The sequence below is a fragment of the Dermacentor albipictus genome, chromosome 1, assembly GCF_038994185.2.
Source record: "Dermacentor albipictus isolate Rhodes 1998 colony chromosome 1, USDA_Dalb.pri_finalv2, whole genome shotgun sequence".
In the NCBI taxonomy this organism is placed as follows: domain Eukaryota; kingdom Metazoa; phylum Arthropoda; class Arachnida; order Ixodida; family Ixodidae; genus Dermacentor; species Dermacentor albipictus.
This window is the reverse complement of record NC_091821.1, coordinates 17,640,539-17,667,507: the sequence shown is the minus strand read 5'-3', so window position 1 is coordinate 17,667,507 and position 26,969 is coordinate 17,640,539. Positions and strand designations below refer to the sequence as shown.

At 44.5% G+C, this 26,969-nt stretch overlaps 1 protein-coding gene across 1 annotated transcript in view; it reads left to right on the top strand.

Moving 5' to 3' along the window:
• The window catches only part of LOC135917115 (RYamide receptor-like), a 397,563-nt gene that overhangs the window by 242,020 nt on the left and 128,574 nt on the right, over window positions 1-26,969 (top strand). The window lies entirely within an intron of this gene.

The following is a 26,969-nucleotide window of genomic DNA, read 5'->3' as shown; positions in this document are numbered from 1 at the left end:
TCCCAGAAAATCGCTCTCGCACATATGGAGAACTGTTAGGGGACTTCGCTCATCTCCGCATCAAAGGAAGCCCTTTGCTGCTCTGGCCCTATACCAACTCCGCTCGGAACTTCAAGTGGCTGAAGAGTTCTGTGCACGGGTTCCTGGGTCCGCGGCCACCATTACTGACGCAGCATTGAATGACATCCCTGAGGCACGTGTACCAGAAATGAACGTGCTCTTTTCACTCGAAGAGCTCGATGCTGCGTTGGCGACCTGCAGACGTTCGTCGTCACCAGGACCTGATGGCATCACGTATGCTGCCCTATGCCACCTTGGACACGACGCACGTGATGAGCTGCTCAGCTACTACAATGAGTCTTGGCAGAATGGCGCCGTTCCTAGACAATGGAAATCGAGCCGCTTGATCCCCATACTGAAACCTGGAAAGTCTCCCCTTGAGCTCTCATCATACCGTCCGATTGCGCTTTCGAGCTGCGTCGGTAAACTGATGGAAAGAATGATTCTTGCTCGCTTGGAATGGTACCTAGAGCGATTCAACATCTATCCAGACGCCATGACGGGCTTTCGTCGAGGTCGCTCGTCCATCGACAACGTCATTGACCTCGTAACCTGGGTCCAAAATCAAAAAAGCCTCAAGCGACTATCAGTGGCACTTTTTCTAGATATTAAAGGAGCATACGACAACGTCGCCCATGAGGCCATACTGAACTCGCTTGAGGCTGTTGGAGTTGGTGGCCCGATGTATCAATGGATTCGGGACTATTTAACTGAGAGGTGCTTTTTCTTACAGACTGAAGACGGCCCAACTTCGGAACATTACATCAGGCATGGTGTGCCGCAGGGTGGAGTGTTGAGCCCCATTCTGTTCAACCTCGTCTTGGTAGGACTAGCGGAGTACCTACCGCGGTCAGTTCACGTCTCAATATACGCCGACGACATTTGCATCTGGGCTTCTGCGGTGACACGACCTCAGGTACGAGCCAGGCTCCAGCGGGCGGCAACCATGACGGCATCTTATCTACGAGAACAAGGCCTCAGCCTGTCTACTGAAAAGTGCGCATTGGTTGGCTTTACGGGCAAACAAATGTCATCATATCCTGTTTCAATTAATGGTCAAGCGGTATCCTATTCTAAGACACATCGCTTTCTGGGTGTAATCATTGACCGCAACCTCTCGTGGAGCCCTCACTGCGTCTATCTAAAGAAGAAATTGGTTGCCATTGCTGAGGTCTTTAAGTTTCTCTGCGGCAAAAACTGGGGTACACCAGTCCGTTCTATGATGCAGCTCTACCGGGTACTGTTTCTCGGACTCCTACGTTACAGTCTACCAGTGTTGTCAAATGCATGCAAGACGAACTTTCGCGCCTTGGAGAGCATACAAGGTCAAGCCCTACGCACGTGTTTAGGGCTGCCTCGGTGCACATCAACAGCAGCAACAATTGCCATCGCTGGGGACCATATGATCCAGACACACGTAGTTGTCGACTCTCTCAGAGCGCACATTCGCCATCTGTCAAGAATCCCCGACCATCATTTGACCTCCCTACCAGCCGAAAGACCTCAAGCGACCTTTTCACGAGTGATTAGCGCTCATCAAGAGTGCATACCGTCATCTTTTACACCGGCGACAAAGCCTTCATCTCCCCTGTGGTGCCTACGACAGCCTCAAGTGAATTTTGATATTCCTGGAATTACAAAAAAGTCCAATCATCCATCGCCGGCTCTGAAGCAACTTACGCTCCTATTACTACACCAGACGTATCATGACCGCATACATATATATACCGATGGTTCGACCTCACGTGCCAGCTCAACTGCCGCATTCGTCGTTCCAGCCAAGAAGGTTACAGTTCAATTCAAATTGTCGCACACGACTACATCGACATCAGCAGAGCTTGCAGCTCTCCATGCCGCTATGATGTACGTCACCGAAGAGCCCACAAAGAAATGGGTCGTATTTTGTGACTCTAAGGCAGCCCTTCACAGCATCAAGTCTGCATTACGTCACAGAGTATACGAGAAGATTTTATCTGACATCAGGGAAGTACACCACCATGCTCTGGAAAGAGGGCACACCATTACATTTCAATGGATTCCTGCTCACTGTGGCATTGTCGGCAACAACCTAGCAGACAAGGCTGCCCGGTCTGCCCACGAAGATACCCAGACGCGTTCCATACCTTTGGCGAGGTCTGACACTGCCAGGGAACTTCGCCTACATGCACGCAAAAAGTCGCAAGAACTCTGGAGTTCAGGTGCCTTCAACTGCCGATTATATAAACTGGACCCCATGCTACAGCTACAAGTGCCATCTAGCCTTTCCCGCGGTGAAGCAACCTTGCTGTGCCGCTTGTGGCTGGGAGTAGCATTCACAAACTCATATTCCTTTCGTTTGGGAATGGCCGAGAGCCCGATGTGCGATTACTGTGGGTGCGAGGAGACCATCGAGCACGTATTGTGTACTTGCCCCCACTCTGATGTACAACGCCTCTCTCTGCAGGAAACTTTACACCGACTAGACTTACGACCTTTCACCGAGTCAAAGATACTCGGACCGTGGCCACACCCGTCACTGGCACGAAAAGCGAATCGTGCATTACTGCAATACTTGAGGTACACCGGTTTAAGAGACCGTTTATAGTGTCCCTGAGCATAGTGTCCCTCCCACACGTACTCTGTGCTTACTCTCTTCCTTTCTTCTTCTTTCTATTCCCCTTTCCCCCACCCCTAGTGTAGGGTAGCAAACCGGATACTCTTCTGGTTGACCTCCCTACCTTTCCTGTCCTTGCTTTCTCTCTCTCTTTCTCTCATAGCGACATTTTGATTAAAAAAAAATAAAGAGCCTATGGCTCCTGATAGATCTAACGCCATGTACTTGATGTGTGCGGCCCACCTCATGTTATCATAAGATACTACATCAAGAACTTTAAAGTTACCTACAACTTTAATAACCGAATTATATGAAATCAGTGTTTGATTTTACCTGATATTTTTCAGAGGGGACGAAAGATTCCTCTTTTAATATTTTTTGTATTTGTTAGCAATCCATATTCTCTAGACCAAGTATCTAGAGCACTGAAGACAGCATTACCTCTATTTAAGCGCGCTTCTTTTGAGGAGCTAGTCTGGAAAAGGCTAGTGTCCTCTGCATATAGAACACATGGTAATTCATTGGCTACATTCGTGATGTCGTTCGCCTATGTACAATAAAATTAAATGGCCCTAGAAGGCTGCCCTGAGGAACGCCACAATAAATTAAACGCATATTGGGTACACACGCATAAATACAGACAACTTCTCTTCCACAGCTTAAAAGAGTTATATATATATATATATATATATATATATATATATATATATATATATATATATATATATATATATATATATATATGTATATATATATATATACGCCAAACGGGTCGCTGTAGAAACGACAACGACAAAGTGAGGGAGCACTGGGCGTCTTTGAAGACTGTAGCGGGTGGTATTCACCTACCTTCCATTGTAATTGTATTCACCTATTAAACTTCCGTTGTAAATTAGCAGCTGTCCTGTCCACATGGTTTCTTCCTGCCCTTCTTTCCGCTCCACTACATTACAGATGAAGAGGAACCCCACGGATGCCATATTTTTGATGCTTTTAGAATAATATCTCGTGATTCAGCAAGCACACGAATATTGAGGGCGAGATCCACCACTGGAAAAGCTGGCGCCACCGTCGGCGTGACGTGATTGAGCGATCACGTGGACACAGCAGCCGCGTTGGCTGCTTCGGAAGCGCCGAAAGCGAGCTAAACACGGAAGTTTAAAGTCCCACTTGCGGTGCGGTTCTGATAATGTGGTGAGGCTTTTCCGCTTTGGGTGTCTGCTTGAGAACTTTTGGAAGCACTACAATAGGTAGTGGCTGCCTTTGGTTGCGTGCAGCATGGTAGGCTGCTGCTCGGTACCACTTTGCCAGACGGACGCAACGTGCCGTGGTTTCAGCCTTATTCACACGTAGCCGCAGGACAAGCTGCGTGAAGCTTGGCTCGCGAAACTTAGTAGCAGCGAAAAGTGATCAACTACAACTCGGGTATGCAGCAAGCACAGACGCGAGGAAGATTTCTGTTACGGCACTGGGACTGCGATGTTCGATGAGCAGCAAAAACATGCACTGAGACGCTCGCCCGCACCCGCTGCCCGGCTAATGTAATGACGGTGAGAAGACCAATAAACATACAGTGGGACGCAACCTGGAAAGTAACATTGAAACGTGCAAGAATTTACAAGAAAGAAAAAAGATTGAATCGTCGCGACGGCACATCACAGTCGCCGTAGGCGTCGAAGTCTCTACAACGAAATAATTTTTGAACAGCTCTGATAGCGTCCACGCAACAATGGTTGCTTGTGTACTGTGAAACTCTCATATTCTGTGGCCTAAAGCTCACATCAAGTGCGAAAACGCGCACGCAACGAAAGCGAAACATTGTGCGCGGACATGCATGCAGGCGCGCAGTCGGTCACTGCGAACCCGTGCGATCACTGCACTGAGGCTGCATTTTGTTATGCTCCTTTTGGTTATATAGCCAGCCCACGGTAAGAACGTATTTCACATAGTTTGCTCTCAGCGGTTGCCTACGTTTGACGCAAGAAGCCGGTTCGAGAGACTCCATCGCGACGACAGCGTGCAGTGGCGTTCACTGTACGGATTCATTAAAGAGATAGCGTCTGTAATTGAATCTCTGGATTCTGTTTGCCCAAGATTTTCATTTCGACAGCAAGAAACATCCCTCGTTTAGAGAGTACTGACAGAAATGTCCAGGAGGGCTGCCGCGTGGTGGTTTTATTGAGCGTCGTATGCCAAACCTATGAGGAGCACGCCGCGTGATCCTTCATACTACACAAACGAGGCGCATCCGAAAGATGGCGACTCCGCAAGTGCTCGCCCCCAATACCATGTGTTGGTTTCATTTCTTCATTGTTAGCTAAAATAAGTTGTTTTTTCCCATAGCGCAATTGATTCATCGGATTTCATTTCATTAAACCCAAACTGAAACTCTGTTATAGATGTGCTTTCCGAAAAAACCTTTCTTTTTTTTTTTTGAACATCACCTTTTCCAATGCCTTAGAGAGCACAGGGAGGACAGAGATAGGCCGAAAGCTACTGAAGTTATTTCCGTCACCACCTTTAAATACAGCAGAAACACTATCATTTCTCATTACTACAGCAATTATGCCCATTTTAAGGACAGGCTGAATATCTGACTCAAATGTGGTGCTAAGATGTTAGCTACAAACTTAAATGGCCTAATTTGAAGTTCCTGAGAAGAAAGGCAGCGTGTCTGTCTTAAATACTATAATGCACTGAATTGTACTTCAGCGTCAGTTAAGCTAAAGTCAAACGACTGAATAAGTCTATCAGAGATGTAACTGATAGCAGTGTCAACATCCCCTGTAGGTATTAAACATGTGAAAAACTCGTTAAACTTGCGTGCTAGAGATGGGGGTACACCATCACTTACAAGTTCCCCTAATTGATGGCTGTTTAATTTTGTTTGTAGAAAATTGTAATTTACCAGCTTCAAAAAAATTGGGCCTTTGCCCTTGGTAGCGCTTTTGAAAGGTATCTTTAGCTCACTGAGCTATGAAGTGAGACTATTACGATAATGTTTAAATGAAGATCAGTCGGAATGATTCCTTGCAGGTAAAAAGGGCTTGAACATCTTTCACTTTCTCAGTTTAACGTGAGTACCTGTTACCCATGGTTCACGCAGCTTCCATTTAGGGAAAGTTGTTTTCCGAGGGAAACATCTGTCGTAAATTGTCATAAACATGGTAAAAAAATGCTGGCTCTCCCTTAATCGACAATATATGTAAGCATGAAATGGCAACCTGGAAAGTAGATTGGTTGGACATCATACTAGCCACAATCTTAAAATGGGCGTAGTGCATGTTCGCAACGGCACACCGCACCACACCACTTCGCACCAAACTGCACCACGCCATACTGTGCACTGGTCGATATGGATACTACGCAGCTAGGAGAAGAAAACTGGCTGAAGGTGGCACAACAGGCAGCGAACGACGCCAGGGAGACAGAGCGCACTGGCCAGCTAGACGAAGTGCCTAAAGGAGGCGCCACGCAGCGCGGCGCCATCTCTCGAGGTGGCACAAAACACGCGCAGCGGAACTCACGGACCGCTGGCGTTCAAAAGAGCACAGGCAACTCTGCCTCAGCGCCAAATGACGATAATAAAGTGTTTGATGCCCTGTATCTGTCTTTTGATCATTGCCCCCCCCCCCCCCCAATTGGGAATGACAAATAAAACTTCAGCGTACTAGAAGTTACAGCTTGAGTGATATTGTGAACAAACATTAGGAAGAATTTGGAAGCAATATTTTTTGTTACTTGCTTGGGCAGTAACTAGCGTATGCAATGTGGTCCTGTACAAAGGGTTGGGTGCCAAAGACCACGTTTTCATGAGTTTTGACTGGTTGCCCGGATGATCTCGTTTGAGAATCCTGATTTTGGCTCTGGCTTTTGGCTCAAGGTTGCTTGAAGGTCCCCGAAAACTGGAGCTAAAAGCATTTCATGCTCAAAATTGATAGAACTGAGCAGCTCCCGTACAATGAAAAGCTTGATCCCAGTCAGCAGCGAATAATACTTCACGAGAACAAGTAAGCGACTCGTTAGTTATAAATTTAAAAAAAAGCCCTTCCATTCTAATTGGTATGGTAAGGGAGAGTGGGTAAGTTCTCTAGACATCGGATTACGAAAAATTTTGGCGGGACTCACAGAAGAGACCCACACACAACGGAGCATTCCGCTGTATGTTTATCTTATCTGTGTCCCGTCAAAATGTTGCGGAATGCAACCTCCAGTATGCTAGACAAGCACGCGCAGTCTTCAACCATAGAAGAGGGTAAGAGAACAATGCAAAAATTGCGCACTGGTGACTCAAGTCGCACACGATAAACTTATAATCCTTTTTGGGTGAGTTTATGATTTTTGTAGCGCAAAAACTCGGAAATGAAAAGAAAAAAACAGAAGGAACCGTAAGGTCCTCTCTGCAAGCCCACTAATTACACGCTCACTGTTCGTACGCCCACTATTCTAGAAGTCTGACGTATTTATTTCGGAAACCAGTGAAAAGCGGGCTGAGTACCACAGCGCAAGCCGGCGGCGAGTAGCGAGAACGAAAGCCTAATATTTAACAATCTATCTCCCACTCTAGCTTGCCGCACAATAGAGAGGTTCGCAGGCAGATGGAGGCTGGAAGTTAATAACAGTGGTATAACAAGGAATGTTCTACCACTGAACAAGCTAGAGCTAACGTTTCAACAGGGCCCCTTGTCGAAACATTAGCTCCAGTTACATTTCTTGTTCTACCAGTCTTAATCATGTCTAGTCTGGCAACTTACGAAAAAACGTTTGGGCACAAACCATCGAAGATTATTTCAATGTCAATGATAGCTTTCTTTTTGACCTGCTGCTTATATCCATGCCATCCGTGGGTCACGAAACCTTATGAGCACATCAGCAGATGGACGAAGTGCCAATCTCTCTGCCAACCACAATGCCAAATGATACCATGACGTAGTATACTTTGTTGTAATCATAGCACCCCAGTTCAAACTCTCTAGTAACCTCCACTATCCGTAGTATCCTGGCTGAAACTTCTGTTGCGAATGGGGGGCTATCGATTTAGTATCTATCTATCTATCTATCTATCTATCTATCTATCTATCTATCTATCTATCTATCTATCTATCTATCTATCTATCTATCTATCTATCTATCTATCTATCTATCTATCTATCTATCTATCTATCTATCTATCTATCTATCTATCTATCTATCTATCTATCTATCTATCTATCTATCTATCTATCTATCTATCTATCGAAATCAGCACGCAATGTGAGAATATTTATGTGCAAGTTTTGCCGCTTTCCTCTCTACCGAAGGAACTCAACAGTGAACGGAAACACTTGGGCTTGGTATCACTTGGCACTTTCATAAAACTGATAATGCTAGTAAAACATTCCTTGTGAGATTTCTAAACGCAGTGGCGCAATTGCATGTTAAACGAGTAATACCGCGATTATATTGCGCGCGCTATTGAGGGTCCCGTGCACGCGTCAAGGAAGCCCTCTACGTTTTTGAAGCATGCAAGAAATGTCCCTCCACACCAGTAGCGACTAACCAACGCGAGGTAAAATATCTATATCAGATTTACACGCTTCTCATGAGCAATGCCACTTTGATTTCTCTGGTCTGCATCGCCATTTATCATGAGCATATTCGCTTCGAAGGAACTACTTACTACCTTGCAACCGTTCTCTAACGTGCAGCTGCTGTGTTGGGTCGGCGGGACTTATATGGAACAGGATAATTTCCAACCTGCCCGGCGGGATTCAATATCTCTTCCTGGAAACCATATTTGGAAGAAGTTCATTTTTTTACCCATGGTTCGAGTCTTTTCTTATCATTCGTCGCACGAATTCAGGGGATAGCGGAGGCGTCGTGTCAAACGAGCAAATAGCGAATGGAATACACAATAGAAAATCAATATAATCGTTACAAATAAAATGCCCTTGCGTAAATTTACCGTGTCTGAGAAACGTAAGACATACTCTCTCCTTATAATGTTTTCTAGGTCGAAATGCATTGAAACCTTGACAGTGTGAGCAGCACTTGCCTCATGTCTGCCAGTTCCTTTCACTTCCTTCGCTTCGAAATTTGCCAAGAAAACAAAAACGACAATATAAGAGGTAGGCCCTACTTTTTCTTTTCTATTTGCAAAAAACGCAAAATTGCCAAAGTGCCTGGCATTGGGTGCACGTTAAACAATCTCAGGTGGTCAAAATTAATCCTGTGTGGCGTTCTTCATAATCATACATAATCATATCCTAGTTTTGGCAAGTAAAACACCATAATTTAATTAACATACTTTGTAAGAGCGGGGGGCGGGGGGCAATAAGTCGCCAGGTCACGCGCCAAAGCATTCACTTTATTTACGAACCGTCAGTAAGAAATTCTGATGAGGATAACAATGACTTTCTCTAAGTTTTGTCAGATGTTTTAATGCTTTCTAGACGTCTTGCCGGTTATTTTTTAACGATAACCTTAAATTGTCGTCTACAGTGGCGAGTCACAATCCCTCCCTTTTCTATTTGAGAAGGGAGGGGGGTTATTACCTAGCCAAAGTCCCCTGCGAAACTATCTCAGGACAACGAACTGCCTATTTACGACACCAAAAAGTGATTAAACATGGAGATAATACTTTTGAAAGCGAAGGTTGTCGATAAGGTGACTAAAGCCGCACGAAATGTACCAACTTTCTCGCTAAGGCACCTGGCATGCGTCAGATAGGCATGGTGTATGGTATGTAGTTTAAATAGCGCAAGGTCCATCATAGCTGCATACGACTGGATTCTCGCACTGTTTTCCTGCTCATTACAATGTACTCAACTGTGACAGCCATATTCAACGCCACGCTGCCTTTCAGCACGGTCCGTATTGTGCGATGAATCTAAGCGAATGCCTCCCTGCTCGCGTGTTACGTCAGTACTGAGTTGCGAATCCAGGAATGCCAACAGAGGGAGCACGAGGAATCAATTGTGAGCTGGAAACTAAGAACGCAAGCAACGAATCGGAAATGTCCCAGGAAAAATATCCTACAGGCCCAGCTGCATTCCCGCATGTGCGATGCTGTATCTTTAGGCGCGTAAAACTTGTTACATCGCTTGTTTATTTCTTGTTTTCCATCCCGTGTACATGGGCATTTTGGATCTTCAGCCAAGAGCGCAATCAGCCACAATCAGTTCTAAGAAAACGCGTGTTGTGATTCATGCTGCGATAGAACATGGGGGCACGGAATTGTCCATGGAACACGCCAGAACTGCCTAGCATTCGTAAGAACTCTTACATGCCCAAAAATAAACGAAAAAACAACAACTGAAATTTAAGAATCTGCATCACAGAGACTCAGATAATGTGAAAAACAAAAATAAAACACAAAATGATACTAATCGTCCTTGCGATTCCCTGAACAAAATGCGACATGGAAGTGGAGTACATAATATGTGCTTGCCCTCTATCTTCAGAAAGCAAATATTCACCGTAGATATCACAGCGACGGTTGACCGCCGCAGCTGCTTAGTGGCTATGTGGTTGCGTTGCTAAGCACGAGGTCGCGGGATCCAATCCCGGCCACAGCGGGTGCATTTCGGTACGGGCGAAATGCAGAAACGTCCGTGTATCATGCACTGGGTACACGTGCGCGTGTGATTCACCGTGCTGGTTGCCACTTAATATTATGCCTTAGGGTTCATTAGGCGCAGTTTAGAATTAGCTAGCCTTGGAATCGCCGTTATTTCTTGCTTGTGGCTCCACCCCACATATTCCTGTTATGGGTAGCCAGGATATATGCTAACAATCCCTTACAAGCACAAATTTGGGCTTCAGATCAAGGATGGAGCTCCATTAGGCGCTCAGAGAGTGATAAAACAAGCCACCATAAGGGAAGTTCATTTGTTCTGTTGTAACCTTCAGCCCACTAGCGTAGAGTCAGCAAAGTTTCCAAGCTGCGCCGCGTTCCCATCGGAATTGTGCGTGACTGGGTGACACATTGGACTGTAATACGCTGCTCCTAAAGCACGTCTGCTCCATGTGAATTGTCATCAGTCACGAGATGCGCTTTTTAGAAAGCGACGTGATTTCTGCTGTATACTGGAGTGTTCTCATTTCCTGGCTCGCTTTAAAGGGACCTTAGGGTGGAAGAACTGCCAGGACTGCCTTACAAGTCTTAGTTCACTGGGAGCTATCAACACAATGTTCTCTGTTTAGACGTAGAAACAGCGGAAGGTAGACAACGTCATAGCCCGCTATACCAAAATCCCTAATTCGTCACGCAAAAAAAGAGAAAAAAGAAAGAGCAAGAAGAGAATTATAAAAAAAATGCAATACATACATGAACTAAAGCGCACAAAGGTTGTCTCGTCTACGAGCACCACCCCCAAAACCCCAATACAATTGTTATAGGATAGTCACAGAAGTGAAGGAGTCCACACAAGTCTCATCAAATATACAGATAAGGACAACAGCACAGCGAGAGTACCTTGTTAACAAAGAATCACAACGTAAAGGCAAAAGGCAGTCCATAACATTAACCTACTAAAAAAAATTGTGAATGGCACTTACAGCACGCCTCGACTTAGCAGGCAGCAACAACAATGTGTTGATGGAGAAGCCCGTTCGACACGCTTCTTCATTAACACATTGTTGTTGTTGTTGGTGGTGGTGGTGTAGCCTTAAAACATGTATTATTCCCTGTTCCGCACCTTCCTTACCCTCCTCCTCTATTTATCGTGCGTTATCATTCTATGATGCCCTACACTGCGTTCGCGTACTGTTCATTGCTCAAGATGCAACCTCTTTTCATATTCTGTAGCTTCGTTTCACGCGCTGTTAACTGCCTACGCTTGGCGCAGCTTATGTGGGATTGTGATAAATAATGCTTCCTGAAGCCTTCGCCCACCTTTGTTGGAGAGCAACAAAGGTGGGCGTTGGAGAGCAATTGTTGGAAAGCAATTTATTCGAAAATCGTCTTGAAGCTGTATTAGATTGCAATTCACCAAGTCACTCCATTAATCTCAAGATTATGTGGCCTGTCGTACATACACCGGAAAAGAAATTCATTTTATCGCCTTATATTGCTACTGCTTACACAATAAGAAATAATATATATTAGGATAATGAATGAATCGAGAATTATTGGAACAAAGCGCTAAATAATTAATCCCAGGAAAGCCACCAGCAAGCAAGAAGCACGGTTCTATAGTCGTGCGCCGCCTGCACTTGCAAAGTGTGCCCTATTAAAATCTTTGTGCACTCTGATCAAGCGGCATTCCTTTGAGCTTGCTTCGCAGACACCGGAAATCAACAAGTCGAGCGTAACGTAGTCGCGTGTGGCCGGCCCGACGGGGCCGGAAATTAAGTGACAACAGCAGCGTGCGCGCAATCGACCAAGGAAGAAATAATAAAAAAAACGCTTCAAGCGATAAATAATTGGCTTCCTACTTTTATGAGACGCATAAAAAGCGAAATAAACAGTATTAGATTCAGATTGAGAAAGACAGGATATATCTACGAACATAATTAAATGAAATGGACAAAGACATACCTTATACCACGCCAATACACGTGAGGGCGGAAGTAGAATGTAAGGATGTGACATGGGGAGCTGGTCCTGTTGCGTTGCTGCATTGATCCAGGTGCTTCGTCATGTCCCTACTGCTTCTGTACAGTCCGCGCTCTCCTCACAGAAGTCTTCATTCTAAAGAGAAACAGTTCAAGCGAATGGTGCGAAGTACATTTAACTTAGACGTTTATTCTGCATTTTATAGCAAACGTGTGCGCCTAAAGGAGGCTTCTCTCAGAAAGCGCAATCCGCAGCCTTTTCGTGTACAATTTATGCCGCTTACACATTTTAATAATGATAATTTGTTTCCCTGTGAACCGGTGGGCCCTGTACGCCATTTCTAGGTAGCTTCTTACGGCCATGTTTTTGTAGCTTAAGCACCCGTTTCTTTCAACATTATTACGCAAAGATAACATTCTGCGAAACTCTAATATCGGATAAATAAAAAAATGCAGTTTCTTTCGAAAGGCAAAGCATCCATTGCGATGGCAAATTACTTGACACCTCCACTAAATTACACAGTAGTTGTATCGCCGTTAAAAGATGTAAACCAAGGCATAGTAACTCGATTAATAAGCATGGTCTCACGCGCGCACAAGCAAACATGAACACGTCTCACTCGATCACCACCGAAACTGGATGTCGAAACGCTGGAGTGAGTAAGCGCGGAAGCAGCAGCGAGCGAAAGGACGTTCGTGCTGCCGCTCGCATTAACGCGAATTAAGCCGAATTAAGCGCGCGACAGAAGACGGCGCGCTTCCTCCCCCGCTTCCCTCCATTGCGTGCGCGAGGTGGAGCCGCGATCGTGGGCTCACCCTCGCGCGCTTTCACTCGCGCACATGGCGCTCGGCGACGATTAGACTTTATAAGGAACCTCACGCGACACCGACGGCAGAAATGCGCTTGGAGTGTCCATATAACTGTTATCGCATTGAAAGAACTTAGCGCTCAAAAAATTACAGTGCATGTCGGTTCTTAGCGGCGACCCGCGGTAGTGTTTATTCAAAAGGGCAAAAGAAAAGAAGAAACAATGCTTTGCACTGACTGAATTGTCTGCTTTAATAACATTATGGGCTCTAAGAACGTTTACTACCTATACAGTTAAGAACTAATACCATGACGTCTCTCTGCTCCCTCTTTAAATTGTATGTTTAGCTCCGTGTCTTCTTCCTAGGCGGCGGTGATGCTTCACTTGTCCATAGTTGATAATTGTGCGACAAAGAACGATTATAAGTGTAATTTAACGCGATTTTAGCGATAACACGTAGCAAGCATTCAAGCTATTTTAACAGCTGAAAGTTTGCACAAATGTATTGCGAGAACCAACGCTTCATAGATATATGCGCAACCCGTGAGATGCTTCATTTTTTTTGCGTTAGGTTAAAAGAAATTCCGTCATATCATACCACCCGCCAATGACAGACCACCCGCCACAGCAACCTGTCAGTGCACGCGCCAAACACGGGAGCCGGAACGAGCGGGAAAATGCTGTCTCTCGCACTTCAAAGTGAGTTGCCATTTGCAACTTTATAATAGTAATGATGTTGCATTTCGTAGCTGGTATTGTCATTGCACCCTTATGAAAAGAGAAGTCCGCATTTTCGTGAATGTATTAGGAAAGCCAGATTACAAGCGACAGCCCTGTGTTTCCATTTCAAGCAATCAACTTCCGCCTTACGCGTCCATTTAACTGCATGTCGATTACTGCTTACCAATATATACTGATGCCGCCCAGTATATATAGCACGGCAAGTAACTCGTAAAGTTGCTTAAAGACAATGTTTATGCAAAATGACATGTCAAATCAAACGTATACCGATTGACTGGTCCATAACTTGTCCTTAAGATATGCATTCTGTATGATTACAAATCAGAGTATACCTCCACAAGCACTATATTATGAAACATTTCTGACTTGGACTGTTTTTCGCAATGCACATTACATATTGGAAATAGAGTCCATAGCCCAAATTAAGATTCAAGTTTAGCGCAAGTGGCTTCCACACTCAACCACTGGGCCTATTCTCTCTAGACAAACATGTTTTGCTATTGTTTATAAACAGCGAGATCCTGGGAAAATAGGCCTCCGATAGTACCCACTATTTCAAGTATCAGACATAGACTCAAGTGACTAAGAAATGTAGCAGAAAAATAAACAAACTGTGATCACGTGCTTTATTCTTCGTTTTGCGCAAGGGTATATTTCTCGTTTCTGTTTAGCGCATAGTGACTGTACAGGTAAGGACTTTTCTGGTAATGCGCCCAGTGACTGCACTTTAAGCTTGATTGCTGAATTTCGTACCATACCGGGCTATGCTGGAGTTAAGTGAAGTTCTATTCTTCTGCTATTTGTGTCTTTATACCATTGTTCTTTATATATATATATATATATATATATATATATATATATATATATATATATATATATATATATATATATATATATATATATATATATATATATATATATATATATATATATAAAGAGTAGGGGGAAATATCAGTGCACTTCCGGGGCTTTATTGTGCAATAGCAAAAAGTGCGCGCGGCAAGGTGCTCATTTACGCGAATATCAAACACAGGGAGGTCAGAAGCGTAGTGTATTGTGAAGCAACATACGTTATTAGGCTTTTTCTTTATTGCCTTGCCACCCATCAGCGCAAAAAATTCTCCAGCTTCTTATGGGCATTCCTGGCTAATCCTACTTTTACTGACGACGCCGTCTAGCTGATACGCTTCCGGAGCTACTAGTAGCAGCCTCCGCTCCAAAGAAGAAGTTTAAAAAGAAGAAAAGAAAGCAGCAAAATAACGAACACCGAAACGGCTGCAAGAAGGCGTAGGCGGCGACCACCTCGCCACTGAAGGCACCTAAAAACTGTCACCACTCTGCACCGATTACTTATAACTGTTGGTTGCTCTGGAGGCCTCTGCGATTACCTTCACGTTCTCTTCATTGGTTTGCTGCGCCTATGTTTACGACGGGCTCGTCCACTATTCTTTGCTGGTGAAGGCAAGCTTAACTTGCCAGCCCCTTGTGGCAGTGTTGTATGGGACTGCGTACGCGCAGGGCTCGCTGCATTGTCAAAGAAGACGTTTTCTTGTTCGTTTTAAATGCATAAGCTTTTCTATGTCTACCCAACGAGGCATATATATATATATATATATATATATATATATATATATATATATATATATATATATATATATATATATATATATATATATATATATATATATATAGTGGTTTCTCTTACATCTCCGTCAGATTGACAGACGGTTTGCCTGGTTGGGTAGACATGAAATGCTTATGCATTTCAAACGAGCAAGCACACGTCTTTTTAGAATCTATCCGTCATGCAAGAGAAATAACTATATATATATATATATATATATATATATATATACATATATATATATATATATATATATATATATAGTTATTTCTCTTGCATGACGGATATATATATATATATATATATATATATATATATATATATATATATATATATATATATATATATATAGTTATTTCTCTTGCATGACGGATATATATATATATATATATATATATATATATATATATATATATATATATATATATATATATATATATATATATATATATATATATCTCAACAAATTTCAAAGGCAACATGTTCGCAGTGGTGCGTGTCAACCCTGCGACCCCGTGGTCACATGCCGAATGTGTTACCCACTGAGATGAACAGGAGCGCTTGCAGAAGGTGAATATATCTGAACCAAATTAATGTGTAATTCCGGTGGTAGAAATAATATGTCAAAGGAGCACAGTTTCTATGATAACTTTCATGAAAGATTTGGTGATGCTGCAAAAAAAAAAAAAACATCTCTTGGAGAACATGCAGAGCTGACTTGGAGCATTATGGACACAATAAAATTCAGATTTTGTGAAAATTTAATGCCTAACACGCCACATTCCCGATGCGTTTCGATGGTCGCGCGATCGCCTTCCGCTGTGGCGTTCCTTCGCCGTTCAGCATGACACCTATCTCTGAGCGCTCATGCGCTTTACGTCGCGCAACATAGACAGATATACAGTTAGTGAGTTGATAAGAATGATAAGGAGTGATGAGGGGTTATATGGGTCTCATTACCTTTGATAATGGTTCCACGCGGATGGATAAGATGCTAAAGAACAATAAGGACTTATAATGGTTGGAGCAATCCTGATAAGGCTAATAATGCTTGATAAGAGTTGATAATGGTCGGATGAACTTCTATAGGGCGGATAAGGGGCGCTATAATGCAAAACTATTCCAATATGTTTTTATTCCCATCTCCTGACGTCGAATTTGCGTAACCGCCGACACAAGCTTCGGGTGGTCACCTGCAGGGTTGTTTGAACAGACCAATCAGACGCGCTCCTAGTTCATAGGAGACCACTTTTGTTTGCTTGAAAAACGATTTACATTGCTTGCACTGAGTGGCTTGTCTTATCTAATTGGTTGACAAGAGGTGAGGCGCACGCTCAAGTAGAGAGGGATTCGATGGGGCCGAGCCACTGCACTAAACATCGATCACTGCACTAAAATCGATAACCGGATGAAAGAGGTGGTGCCGGGATCTGCGATTGGTCCGTTTTCCTTTACTTATCTTGCGGTGGCTGGTCGAAAATCGTGGCGGCATGCAACGGAAGTTTACGAATGGCGCTAAAACTGATCCACAGCAAAGAAGTGTTAAACAATGAGGTCGTGAACATGCCGAAAGCGCTCGAAAACGTTACATGGCCATGCAAAAAGTTTTATTACACGCAAATAAACCCATGCCCTCCGGCAGGTGCGAGTAGCAAGTGCCTGAGTGAACGGTGGCAGCCATCTTTCATTCCTTTCGGAACTGGGCAGCCTGCGGCTATTCAGATGAAAATTCAGTTTTTTTCCGCATATTAATGCATCTTTAACGCGTACACTTCACTTTGACGCGGTGAGTTTTTGCGATTTTGTGACGTCGCGTGACAAGCAGGGGAAGTGGGTGCAACCAGAAAACCCTTGAACAATTGCCGAGGGCTAAAGGCGAAAAGGCGTCGAATCAGAAATAACAATTTTTCTTTTGTTCGGAAAATTCATGCATAATCAGTTTGTACACGTCATATCAGATGAGGAGCTATTGCGGTTTTCGTGACGTCGCGTGACAGACAGGTGAAGTAGGGGTGATCCAAAAAAGTTTTTGACCAATCGCGGAGGGCTGATTGCAGAACAGGAATAGAAAATTTTGGAATAGTTTCAAGTTATAGCGCTCAAGGACTGATAAGAGTTGATGATAGCTGGATCATGTCAGATAAGGTTGATAAGAACAGATAAGTGTTAAGGATCGAATCAATTGGGATAACGTTGATACCGAGCGACAAAGGTTAGTAAGGCTCGGATGGAGTCCCTTAAGGTTGATAAGGGTCGTATTCAGACCTTTAAGGTCGATAATAACCGATAAGCTTCAATAAGGCTTTATACTAGCCGGATCAGGTTTTATAACGCTGATAATGACACCGGGCTGTGTAGACATGAGCAAGTAGTACAATGCTTACGCGTATTGAGATAACTCCCAGAGGAGTTTCTGAGTGCATTCTTTTACTTTCTTGCTCTTTGTTTTTGTGACGGAAACTTTTTACCCTCCCCCCCCCCTTGCCACTCTTATTTTGCTCTGTTAAATTCAAATTCAGTGCTTCTCTGGGCTCCTTGAGATTGAGTGGATGGACGCTATACAGAAGATTGCAGAAGAAGATAGGGACAATATACATACAGAAGATATATACAGAAGATGATGTTCGCGTGGTCAAGTCCCTTTCTTTGTGCCTCGCCGTTGTTTATTTTTCTGTTCTATAGCGCAGCCGCTCCAGCAATAAACGTTGCTCTCACAAGATGACCGGGAATGCCGCGGCACTTTGGGCCGAAATGGGGGGGGGGGGAGCGCACTGACGTCGTTTGGCACTTTACCGGCTTCAAGGCCAGAGTGCGTTTCTACGTGGCGCATGGGTAGACCCGAAAAAGGAAATTAAAATGTCTACAAGTCGGTAGCATGGTTTAAACAAGAATGCCAGAAAAAGGATTTGTTGCCGAAAGCGAGTACAGTCGTATGATTATGGTATTTAATGCGCGTTCCAAGTCCTCCACCACGGCCATGACTGTCGTTAGCTGACACTCCAGAGGTTGAGGTTTAAGGTATGTATGTACATAAATACCCAATAAAGTGGACATATATAGGGACAACCGTCGCCGTAACCGAAGTCATAGAAGAGTCACAGTGCATCTCGTGCCAAAGTTTAGAGTTCGGCGGTGTGCCACTATCGGCAATGACTCGTCTTTCGCTTCGGTTTCATTTCATTTCGATTTTCCTTTATTAAAAATACCTTAAGCTTTTTCGCAAATTGCGTCATCATGTTTATGCGGTTATGCAACCAAAAGCAGTTAATTTCACTGTCGGTTCTTCGGCTTTACGCTTTGTTGCTTCTTATTTTATCGTTTCTAATGAACTGATAATGAAACGAGAAAGTAGGCTACATAGGAGCGGGTTACGAAAGCCGCGCCCATATCGTCACGTATATACATATTTAATCCGGCAGAAAGAATGTTCCACATCCGCCGCTATGCCCCTGAATGGTTCTAGCAGATAATCATAAACACCCCAGAAAGTAGATCGGAAAACGGCGCCGGCGGTAGCACAGTTGGTAAGAGCATCGTATGCGTATTGCGAAGACGTGAAGTCGTCTACCACCTGCAGCAGGTTGTTCTTTCATACACTTTCATTTCCCTTTGTTTCTCATTTTCTTTAAATCAAGTAGGAACTGCCATTGGTGACATTGTCTGTTGCATGGCTGCTTGTGATATGACACACACACACACACATATATATATATATATATATATATATATATATATATATATATATATATATATATATATATATATATATGTGTGTGTGTGTGTGTGTGTGTGTGTGTGTGTGTGGTTGTGTTACGTACTATGTTTATACGTAGTACACACGTGCTTCATCGACGATGATGGCTGTATACAAATGAGAAGCATGAAGTAAGGTAAATGTGCGTACAGTGTATATATATATATATATATATATATATATATATATATATATATATATATATATATATATATATATATATATATATATATATATATATATATATATATATATATATATAATGAGAAGCCAACAAACACTGACACCAAGTACAACATGGTACAAGGTCATGACAACAAGGTCTGTGTGTGGGGGCGCTGGCTAACATTCCCAGGGTTCTACTAGTACACATAAATACCCAAGAAAGTGGATGGGGAAACACCGCCGCGGTAGCTCAATTGGTAGAGCATCGCACGCGACATGCGAAGGTTGTGGGTTCGGCTCCCACCTGCGGCAAGTTGTTTTTTCATCCACTTTAATTTCCATTAATTTATCATTACTTTATTTCATTTATTAAGCACATGCAATTTCCCCTATGTTGTACTTGGTGTCAGTGTTTGTTGGCTTCTCATTATATGACTAATAATTATCGGATCCCTCGGTTAACCCCCTTTCTTCTCGTTTATATATATATATATATATATATATATATGAAGGACCAACAGCAGAACCAAGGGGCCATATTTTTGTTAGGCGCAATCCTATATGAAGCCAACAGACAATGACTTCAAGGAAAGCGTAAGGTGCATTGCTTGTTTTTCTTTTAATTGAAATTGGGGAATCATAATGTAAAAGCAAATGAAAGGGGACGACAAGAAAATATTGTCGCACGTGGCAATCGTATCCACATATTCGCATTACAGGTGTGATGCTCTTTCCAATTCACCTGCCGCTTCACCATTTTCCAGCCACTTTCGTGGGTATTTATACCTGTGTACTAGTTCTAGCCGTTGGAGTGTCAGCTAGCGCCACCACTCGCGACCGTGGGAGGTGGATGTACAACCTGATTTTCCACCGCTCGTGTCACGTAGTAAGTGAACTTAAAAAAAATCAAATGACCAATAAACCGTCGTATTCTAACTGAAGGTATCATAGCTGCCGTAGTCGAGACCCTCACTATGTAATGAACTAAAAGAGGTACTGGTAGGTCCGAATTTAGCTTGTCGCAATCACGTGAAACCAACAATATGAAACCGTGGAAAGCATGGGGTGAATCGCTTACATGTATCGTTAGGTGAAATGTAGAAAAGATTAAATAAATGGAAATTAAAGTGAACAAAGAAACCAACTGCCGAAGGTGAGAACCCAACCTACTTCACGTCACGCGTGCGTTGCGCTCTTACCAACCGAACTTCCGCGGAGCTGCTTTCCCACCCAGAGACAAGGGTAAATGAAAGGCACAGAGATTAACTAAGACTGAGCCAGGTTGGTTATATTGAACTGGGGCAGGGGAAAGAGGATGAGAAGATTAGGAAAAGGAGACGATCTCAAGTGTTGATATGCTCTCGAGTCACCGAGCTTGAGAAAATTCCGAGCTTTTAGAAATTGATGGTCGATCGGCCAGGCTGCCTTGAGTACTCGCAGGAACGCTTTAGTGACGTTCTGTAGTAAGATAGCTCAAAAAAAGGTGCAACGATAAAGATATTAAGTAAAGCTGGTTTAGAAAAGTGCGGAGGGCAAGCATTTCAGTTTTGAAGGACTCGCAGTAGGGGGAGGGGGGGCACAGAAGGCATTCTACCATTTCTTCGCCACCACAGATATTGCATGCAGCGCTATTGGTTATTCTAATCAAGGATGAATACGCATTGTTAAATGCAACGCGCAGGCCTAAGCTGCATAGCACTGCTTCCTCACTTTGGGGAAGGCCAGGTAACAGGTGCAGTCACATAGATGAGTCGAGTGAATGCAACCAATGGCGAGTAAGCTCAGGTGTGTGCAACTTGTGCAATGTAAAATCATGCGCTAGCTTGCATAGGTGCATGGCCATGTCCGTTAAGAATAAAGGTGCAGAAATAAAATTTGTTCGTTCATGTGCATTTCGAACAGCTTCATCGGTGAAGTCGTTACCGGAGATACCGCAACGACCCGGTAGCCGTGTACTGAGACTCGATGTTGGGCCCATTGGCGATCACGTGGCGGTGGGTCTCTCGTATTTGCGACAAGAATTGTTCACGCGACCTACCGCGAACTGCTGAAAAAAAATTGCGTAGGGTTGCCCTTGAGTCGCAGAATAATGCCCACCAATTATCTATTGGGGGCGAGCTTGGAAAAGCTGGCGCCACCGTAGGCGTGACATGGCCTGTCGGGATCACGTTGACAGAGCGGCCGCGTCGGCTGCTTCGGAAGCGCCGAAGCGAGCTTAAAACGCAAGCTTTAAGTCCCACCTATGCTGCGGTTCTGATTCAGTGGTAAGGCTTTACCGCCTTGGTGGGTGTCTGCTTGACAAGAGTTAAATGTACTATTATAGGTAGTGGCTGCCTTTGAAGTCGTGCAGCATGGTAGGCTACTTATTGCTAGGCGACGCAGTGCCGGACGTACGCAACGGAGCCCGGTGTCAGCCTTATTTACACGTAGCCGCAGGGTAAGGAGCTGCGTGAAACTTGACTGGCGAAACAGAACCGGCAGAAGGCCATCGGCTGCAACTAGGGTATGCAGCAACGACAGACGCGAGGAAGATTTCTGCCAAGGCACCGGGACTGCGCGATGTTCGGCGAGTAGCAGAAAACGCGCATTGAGACGCTCGCCGCCGCCCGCTGCCCGGCTAATGTCATGACGCTTTATTAGGTCTATGAACTTGTTGATACTAAATTCTGGCAAGTTCACTGGAATGGAAAGGCAGCCGTAAGAAGCGCATTAAAAAAAAGGCATGGCGTATGGTTATGGTTGTGTTATGAATTAATGCACTGGATTACGACAAGAAGCAGAGGGGAAATCGCAAGCTGAGAAGACCGATAAACATACAGTGCGATGCAACTTGAGAAATAATATTGAAATATCCAAAAATTTAGAAGACAAAAAAATATTGAATTGTCGCGACTGTGATCGTCACATCACAGTCGCCGTCGTCGAAGTCTCTAAAACGAAATAATTTTTGAACAGTTCTGATAGGGTCCATGCAACAATGGTTGCTAGTGTGATGTCAAAATGCTCATATGCTGCGGCCTAAAGCTCACGGCACGGTGCGAAAATGCGCTCACAGCGAAAGCAAAAATTGGAGGACGCTTAAGCATCGCCTTCAAGAGTGGAACGCGATAGCGTTATCGCACCCCGTTCGCACCGCCCACTCAAAACAATCTACGCGAGCCAAACGTCGTGATCGGCACGGACAGCCGGGCCGCGACGCGACATGAAGGCGGACGCGATCATGAGGCGAGTGGCGCGCCACGTGTCAGGGCAGCACCGCACATTGCGAGGAGGGGTCTTCTGTGCTTGCCGCAAGATGGCTCTGCGTGTGCGCACAGCGCAGAAGAAATGCAGCGGAAACGTACTTTGCTACTCGTTTCACTGCGACTTGTGTAATTTACATGCTCATAAATACCGATATACACCGCAGTATAACTTTCTACGGCACGTTTCTAAGGCAAAACCGCATTTACTAGAGGCGCTTTTGTCCCACCTTGAACTATCGAATTCGTGGCTGAGGGGTCGCGTCTCCGTCTCACACTCCGGTGACCCTAGTTCGATTCCCAACTAGGCTATCTTGCAAGTTGCTTTTTTATTTATTAATTGCCTTGCGGGATTTTTCACTCACGGTCAACGCCGCCGAAGCCGAATAAAACGGCTTTTCTGCGACACGACCTCCTTAATGCTGTCGCGTAAAAACATTGTGCGCGGACATGCATGCAGACGCGCAGTCGGTCGCTGCGAACCCGTGCGGTCGCTGCATTGAGGCTCCATTCCGTTCTGCCCCATTTGATTATAGAGACAGCCCACTTTAAGAACGTACCTCACAAAGCTTACTCTCAGCATTTGCCTACCTTTCACGCAAGAAGCCGGTTCGGGAGACTCCATCGCGGCGACCACGTGCAGTGGCGTTCAATGTACGTATTCGGTAAAGAGCGTCTGTAAATGATTCTGCATGCTTTCAGTTTGCCCTAGATTATTATATCGGCAGTCAAAAACTTCCCTCGTTTTGAGGGCACCTACATAAATGTCCAGGAGACCTGGCTGCCACGTGGTGTTTTTATTGAGCGCCGTAAGCGAAACTTATGGGGAGCGCGCCGCGTGTTCCCTCATACTACGCAAGGCAGGCGTTTCCGACAGATGGCGACTCCGTAACTCCTCGCCCCCAATATGCTTACTCCTGTGCAGACGACTCTCGCGATAGGGGTTGTGTGTTCTGCTACGCGTCGCCTTACTGCCATTTCTTATGTGCCGAATGAGTCTATGAATAATTAGGATTTTTACATACACAGGGTAGTAAAATGTTTTTATGCGACTTATTATTTTGTTCTGAGGTGGGGAGAGTATCTTTAAATATTTGTTTTCAAAAGTGTAAGGATCATTCAAGAGTATCGTCGTAAGGAACTATAGTATAATAATTTAAGGGTTTGATATCTTAGTGTATTTATGTGATCTGAATGCGGGGAAGGTATTATTGCGACAGCAATTATATCGATACTCCAGGCGCATTTGCGGTGGGTGCGTATGGCGCGGCTCAGCTCGGCCGCGAGGGGCCTATTTTGAATGCGATCTGCGGTGGATACCGAGCCTAAGCGCACCGAGGGCTGATAGCGTCGTGTGCGCTGTGTTCTCGCCACTTAGTTCGCGTTGAAGCAAGAGGTATCACAAAGGGCGGTTCACTCGCTGCAGCTACCGCTCTTGCTCACGTCAGCGTGTAAACTGCGAGTGTCCGGGGTCATCGAGTTAAATGTGTCCATCTTTGCCTGTGCGTGCGTGACAGCATGCTTGGTAATTTAGTTAGTAAGCGAATTTTTACAACTTCATTGTGGCAAATTAAAGTGCTATCCTTACTTCGCATAGCTATCTAGTAATTGGCTATTGTAATCGATACTTCGCTTTTCGGTCTAAAGTGCGACGTTTTAATGCGGACTCCCATTCCAAGTGCCTTTCTGTGACCTTACTTCGTCATTATTATGGTATGCCGACTTTAAGTTTGCGTGTAATAAATGTATTTATTTGTTATCATATGACACTGTAATTCTATTTTATTCCGTCCTATTTCTTGTGTGTTGTTTGTTGCACTAGTTTCGATGTTTTTAAGCGAAAAACACCGGCCGGCTCCACTTATATGCGGCAACATATTCTACAATTTATGTGTCAAAAGAATGGTTCCATCAAACGTATAATACTGCGCATAACATCTTCGAAAAGGGCATTCCACTGTATCTAATGCGTTAATGAGATGCTTCGAGAGTTATGTTAAATTATTAAGTACCTTTAAATTTGTAATTTCATTTTTGGAGTGCGGATGTTATCCCTATCAGCAATCGACCAGCTTGATCAGCTATACGTCAAACTTATGCATGAGGACAAGCAGGAGCAAAAGCATTTTCCCACGCGTGGACATGTCGAAAGAACTATTGCGCGCTTAAGCGACTTTAAGGCACCTGTTAGAGCCTAGGTAGCGGTTAAGTAGATAAGGGCAAACGCGAACTTCGGCTGTCGGTAGCTATCGTATATACTTCGACAAGAATTCGGTTGGCGTTGGCGTGGGGAAATTTCCGCACTGACTTGCATTAGGGAACACTGTGTCCAATCGCAACGACCGCGACTGCGCACGTTTAGCAGCCAAACTTGGCGCTCGAGCCCCTGATTACTCACAGTAATTACTCGCACAAGAATTTACTTTCGTGCTGCCCATGACGCGTCTCGCAGCGCTGCGCTTTCGTGTGATCGTTATCTCTTGCATCAGCTTTGGGGCGTGTCAGGCAGTCGAAACGACGACGACTGTGCTTACTCTCGAGGCTCCCATTCGACATCGCTAATGGAATCCCTTTCGGAGCGGATGCGCCGCTGGTGTGCCGGCGGCTGCAACGAACGCAGCCGCGCTTCCTTTGGCCCGTTGAAGAGGACTCGCTGGCCCATTGTCGCGCGTGCCATCGGTGTGCCCGTGAAAGGAACAACAGATATTTCAGGCCCCGCGCCTCGCTTTCGGGCAAAGAACGCGGCAAGTAAATGTAGCGGCAAGTACGCGATAAGCGAGGTGCATTTTCTCGCCTCGTTGACTGTGTCTGCGCCATGAGGAATGGGCCTTCCTTTCGAACGGCATTCTTTTTTTCCGCAGCGGAATACAGAAAGAAGACTAAAAGAGTAGCTGACCCCTTTAGCAAGACTCACGTGTGCCGCACGTTGATGCTAGGCAACAAGTGAGTGTTGTCGAATTCAATCCGATCCTAATTAACTTCTCCTCATAGGAGTAGTCGGGACACCATGCTCTGAACCACGTTTACGATCAAACCTCAATGAGAGCTACGTGCTTTAGTCAAAAAGGCATTTCGCCATTATACCAGAAAGACCGTATAGCTGGTATTCAAAAATAATTTTTTTACGTAAGCTCCTTCCCATTGGCCGACAGTCCCTCTTGTTTATCGCCTCGCCAGGCATCGTGATTTTTCGTTTTGGTCACAGTTGTCCAAGCGCTGCATAATGCGTAGTTTGTGCTTGTGTAGTTTACTTTACTTCTTTCTCTTGGTTGTGTTCGTGTGCAGGTTCATGATGCGTGCCATTTGATATTTACGCTCTGTTTGTGTCCAGTGTATCATGGTAGGTACTCGGCCATGCAGACAAGAATATCTCAGCTGTTGTCATACGTTATGGGTGCGATTTTACTTCATTACTGAACAATTCTGTGTCATGAAACGTGTAATGATGAAAGTTGACACCGTTTTTACTATCCATCAATCAGTCAATCACTTAACTGGCATCTGCATGTTCTGAGGAAGCAGCTCTGAATGCGGTCGCTTTTGCGCACACCGCATACTTTTTTTTTTTAGTCCAAGGTCACAGCTAACGGCCACGGAATCAGAATAAGGAGACATGGTTCCATTCGACTGATTCGTGCATTACGCAGGCCCCTGGGTTGGAGATGATGCAATGTGGCATGACTGCGTGACATTGTCACATTATTCGCCCTATCTTCTTTGTCCAATTTCTTTTTCCGGACCCTCTATTTCTTTTATTCATGTGAAGTTTGCTACTCCTTTCTTCTTACGCGCAAATACGTCGATGTTGTATTCTTTCTCGTCGAGCGTGGTTCACATGCCTTCGTTTTTATTTTATTTTTTTGACCGAGAGTCCAGGTGGGCGCCATACCGAATATAGAGCAGTCTATGTGGCAGTATGGTTAATTTTCTACAGTTGTGGTGCGATTAACGCGCGTACCGTTCATTTCACCTACCCTGTTATTAATGTTCGCTTCACGTCTTCTCGAGGCCTACTTTTGGCACCTTTTACGACTCGCTACGATGCTCTGTAGACGCGAAAGAACCGCTTTTCGATCAAGCTGCCAGAGAGACGCCCGTGTCCCACGTCCACCAAACCCATGTTAGGTCACCAAGGACCTCGTTTTCAAAAAAATTACCGACGATTACGTTACTTCCTAATGCGAAATTTGAGCGCAGCAAATAAGCTGTTTCACCTTTTCGATAGATTGAGGCAAAGAAATCGAGCAACACATGTATGCGCTATCACAGAATGTTTTTTTTTTCACACGTATTCCTTTAACAAAGACTCCACTAACAGTTCTTGACAGTCATGAAGGAAGCTTTGTGGTCGGAGAAATAGACTGATATATGTTCGACTTGGTACACCAATGCTTGATTCTCAAAGACGAGATCTATACAAGTGCCTCGCGAGGTTGTCACAGCC